This window comes from Palaemon carinicauda, chromosome 24, assembly GCF_036898095.1.
Source record: "Palaemon carinicauda isolate YSFRI2023 chromosome 24, ASM3689809v2, whole genome shotgun sequence".
NCBI classification, from domain to species: domain Eukaryota; kingdom Metazoa; phylum Arthropoda; class Malacostraca; order Decapoda; family Palaemonidae; genus Palaemon; species Palaemon carinicauda.
The window spans coordinates 34,251,175-34,256,174 of NC_090748.1; positions in this window are offsets into that span (position 1 = coordinate 34,251,175).

Genomic DNA, 5,000 nt, shown 5'->3' on the forward strand with positions numbered 1-5,000 from the left:
TTGTTATGCTATACTATGCATATCCAGTGATACATAGTTCACTTGATACTCATGGAAATTTCTTCTCTTTACAGAAGGACACTCCGAAGTGGGGAAGTGCTTTCTGCATTGTCAGCAGCAAGAACCTCTGCGGACATGAGTTTTGTAGGAGACACGCAGCATACGCTGTCTCCAAGGATGATCTCCGGTATTGGAACCCTCAGGTATGTACTGTGTGCACTAACCTGATTACTGAGACCTTTAATTCCCCTAGGACAGAGGAATCAAGGGATATAGCTAGGAAGAAGCTTCGTACCTGGGTAAGGGGCTTCCAAAAGAACACTTCTGGCCCTTATCTTCCAAGTGAGAAGATGAGGGCGTATCTTTTCCCTAAGGCATCAGCTGATGCAGTGATTCCCCAGCCTCAAGAGGAGATCCCCTAAGTTCAGATCCAGGTGGATGCTGAAGTCGCGGTCGCGATGCAAGACATCCAGTTAGATGACAGGATGTCTGATGTGGACGGGTGTCAGGAGGAAGACCTCCAGGCAGAAGCCCAGGATGAAGTTCAAGCCCCAGACGTTGTAGAGGTAGACGTCGACGAGGTGTCGGCTACTCCGGTTCAGATTCCGGAGCCTATTCCTCTACATCGGCCGGTCTCCCAGTAGAGCTGGGACAGGCCCTCTCTTCTATTGTTGGAATGATCCAACAAATGCAGAAGGAGAATCAGGAGAAGGCGGCTGCAATGGAACTGCGAATGCAGTGCCTTGCAGAATCACATGGGCCCCAGAAAAAGCTCAATGTGAAAGACCTTCCCTTGTGCTCAGATGCTATCCCATGGAGTTATGCTGAGCACATGCCGATGACGACTGGAAAGATCGTCATCTCGGATAAGCTGGGCTCAGTTCCCCTGGAGGAGGTGGAATTCTGGCCCAGCAAGGCATCATATCCGGACTGTTATGTCCGGCTGAGGAAGGAACCAGCTTCAAAGGAGGAGACAGAGCCGAAGGAGGTCATAGTGATGGACCATGCTAAGGCTCAAGCTCTACTTTCATCCTCGATGAAAGAGAGGGGCTCTCTAACTCAAAGGTAGCCGCATTGAATAGGAAGCTCCCTTCCTTTGTGGTCCTCGCCTACTAGAGCCTTCCCCTTTTTACAGAAAGGGTTTCTGGCTGTACTAAAAGCAGTCGAGGCCGGCAAGTCTTGCCCCTCCCTAGAGGAGTGTAAACCCTTGTCGCTGGCCCTGCCTATGGACCACAAAGACTGGAAGGACGTCCATCTTACGTTCTCAGTTGGAAAGTTGGAGGCTGATATTGCCGGACGTCAGTTCGGCAAGGACCTCCCTAAGCTGTCTGACTTTCTTTTTGCGAAGTGAGTTCGATACAAAAGAAAGACTGACTGTCCTCATGTCTCTTCAGACTACTCTCGAGACGATGGCAAGTGACCCCAAGGTCCATGAAATGTTCATGGTAGTGGCCAAGTCTCATCTGGCCACAGTGACGAAGGACCTTTATGGCTTCGTCAAGGCAAGGAGAGCTTGTAGGGAGTTCGTGTTTACCTCGGCTACGGTGAGGCACGAGCCAAAGAAACTAATCTCCTACAACATTTGGGGAAAAGACCTTTTCCCTACCGACTTGGTCAAAGAAGTTGTTGATAAGGCCGCCTTGGAGAATAGAAACCTTCTCCAGAAGTGGGGCCTGGCTATCAAAAGAAAGTCTTCCCCGGATGAGGGTCCTCAACCAAAGAGGAAGACTATGAGGACTAGGCTACCGTCTCGGCCAGCCAAGCCTCTTAGACAGCAACAGCAACTGCAATTGCCATTGCCCCCAGTGCCCCAGATCGTGGCACACCAACCCCGACCACTTTTCAGTGGGTACCCCAGGCCGTGTCGACACAGTCCACGGCATTCACCCCAGCGTTCGAAGGGCAGGTCTACTTCCTTTCGAGCAAAGCCTAGAGGAGCAGCCAGAGGCTCGACTAAGACGCCCCTCAAGGGGAAGGGGATTCAGGGGTGGTCGTGGTCAGGAAGGCAAGACCTCAGGACGGCAGTCCAAGTGAGGGTGATACCGGTAGGAGGGAGACTTCTGAAATTTCAGGATCGGTGGACCTTCGATCCCTGGGCCCACAGCCTACTCAAGAATGGACTGGGCGGGAGCTGGTACAGCACTCCACCCCCGTGCCTTCGGTTTTTCCAACACTCCACCCCCATTATGGAGGAGTACGTTCAAGAACTGTTGGAGAAAAAAGGTGATCCGAAGGGTGAAGGCCCATCAATTTCTAAGGGAGGCGGTTTTGTGTTCCCAAGAAAGGACTCGGAAAAGCTCAGAGTCATTCTGGACTTGTCCGCCACTCAACAAGTTCATAGTGAATTGCAAATTCAAAATGCTAACACTGCAACACATAAGGACCTTACTGCCCAAGAGGGCATATTCCGTCTCTATAGACTTGTCAGAGCCCTATTGGCACATTCCAATTAGCCATCCGACCTCTCCCCCTACCTAGAGTTCAGGCTACAACGAAGACTATACGCCTTCGGAGCCATGCCATTCTGGGCTAAACATAGCCCCAAGGATTTTTACGAAGCTTGCGAGCGTAGCTCTCAAACAATTACGCCTAAAGGAATTCAGGTAGTAGCCTACCTGGACGACTGGTTGGTGTGGGCAGCATCCGAGACAGAATGCTTGCAAGCTTCCAGTCAAGTGATCCAGTTCCTAGAGTACCTAGGCTTCAAGATCAACAGAAAAAGTCTCGACTTTCTCCATCTCAAAAGTTCCAGTGGCTGGGAATCCACTGGGACCTTTTGTCACACCGTTTCCTCCACCCCGGCGAAGAAAAGGAAGGAGATAGCGGGTTCTGTCAAGAAACTTCTAGATTCCCGAAAGGATATCAAGACACGAGCAGAGAGGGTACTGTGCTCTCTCCAGTTTGCTGTCGGTGACAGACCCAGTGCTAAGAGCACAGCTAAAGGATGCAAATCGGAGTTTGGAGAAGTTATGCATCAAACGCGCGAAGAGATCTGAGAAGACCAGCCGCTTCGGCTAAGTACTCTTCTCAGGCCTTGGTCCCAAGCCAGACATCTAAAGAAGTCGGTTCTTCTTCAGCCACCTCCCCCGTCGGTGACGATTCACTCAGACGCCTCGAAGGAAGGGATGGGGAGGTCACTCTCATCGGAAAAAAGTCCAGGGACTTGGTCCAAGCTATTCAAGACCTTTCACATAACTATCCTTTCTAGAAGCTAGGGCAGTGCTCCTTACCTTAAAGAAAGTCTCCCGCGTCACTCGATCCACATAAGGTTGGTGATAGACAGCGAGGTAGTTGTGAGATACTTGAATCGACAAGGATCGAGGTCACCACCTCTCAACCAGGTGATGTTGGCCGTCTTCCGATTGGCGGAAAAGAAGAAGTGGTACCTGTCGGCAGTTCACCTTCAAGGAGTCCGCAATGTGACAGCGGACGCTCTATCACAGGTTCACACCGATAGATTCGGAATGGTCCTTAGACGCAGGATCATTCTCCTTCATTCTGAATCAGTCCCAGAACTGCAGATAGACCTCTTTGCGACGAAAGACAACAAGAAGTTGCCCCTGTACGTGCCCCGTACGAGACCCCTTAGCGGAAGCAGTGGACGCGATGTCCCTCGACTGGAACAGATGGTCCAAGATTTATCTGTTCCCTCCTCACAACCTTCTGTTGAGGGTCCTCAACAAACTGAGATCCTTCAAGGGGGTAGCGGGCAATAGTGGCCCACAAGTGGCCGAACAGCGTGTGGTTCCTCCTGGCATTGGAACTGTAGCTGAAGTTTGTACCACTACCAGATCCAGTTCTGACCCAGCGAGTCCAGAAGTCAACTGTCCTGCGCTTCATTACAGAAAACCCCGGACCCTGCAGCTCATGATTTTCTCTCCCTAGCGGTGAGAAAGCGTTTCGGGATTTCGAAAGCCAGTATAGACTTCCTTGAGGAATATAAGTGCAAATCTACTAGAAGGCAATATGAGTCATCTTGGAGAAAATGGGTGGCCTTTTGTCAAGGCGAAGAATCCGCAGGAGATCTTGACAGACTTCTGCTTATCTTTCTTCTCCACCTCCATGGTCAAGGATTGGCAAGCGAACACGATTTCAGCGTGTAAGTCTGCTTTGACAAGGACCCATTCTATATGCCTTCCAGGTCGACCTAGGTAACGAGATCTTTAATAAAGTCCCGAAAGCCTGTGCTAGGCTCAGACCTTCAGCACCTCCAAAGCCAATTTCATGGTCTTTAGACAAGTTTCTTCATTTCGCTTCTTGTTGAGCAATGAAGAGTGTGCGTTAAAGGATTTGACACAAAAAGTTATTTTCCTATTTTTTGCACTCGCGTCCGGGGCCAGGGTTAATGAGATTGTAGCCTCTCGAGAGAGGCAGGTCGTGTTCAGTTCCTGGATGGGGGAGAACTGAAACCTGTTTTCCGGATCCTACGTTTCTCGCCAAGAATGAGTTACCCACCAACAGGTGGGGTCCCTGGAGAATCTGCCCTCTGAAAGAAGATGGCATCTCTATGTCCAGTAGAATGCCTAAAGGTCTATCTTCATAGAACTTCAGACTTCAAGGGTGGTCAACTATTCAGGGGAGAAACATCAGGCTCAAATTTATCTCTGAATCAACTCAGAGCGAAAATCACATATTTTATTCGCAGAGCGGATCCTGACAATACAACCCGCAGGTCACGATCCGAGGAAAGTTGCCTCATCCTTAAATTTCTTTAATTGTATGGATTTTGAACATCTCCGTTCATACACCTGGCTGGAAGTCTTCCAGAGTGTTCTTTCGCCACTATGCGAAGCAAGTAGAGGAACTAAAAGAGATCTGTGGTAGCAGTGGGTGGCGGTGTTAACCCTACTGTTTAACTCTGCGAGGAACAGTGGTCTTAATTGGGACGATTAATTCCAGGGTGAGTGTGTAGTTAGATACTGTACTACAAACTAAGTGAGGGCACTGTGTTGCCCATCCAGACTGTTCCATTTCCGAGGTGAAACCTAGCATAAGTGCAG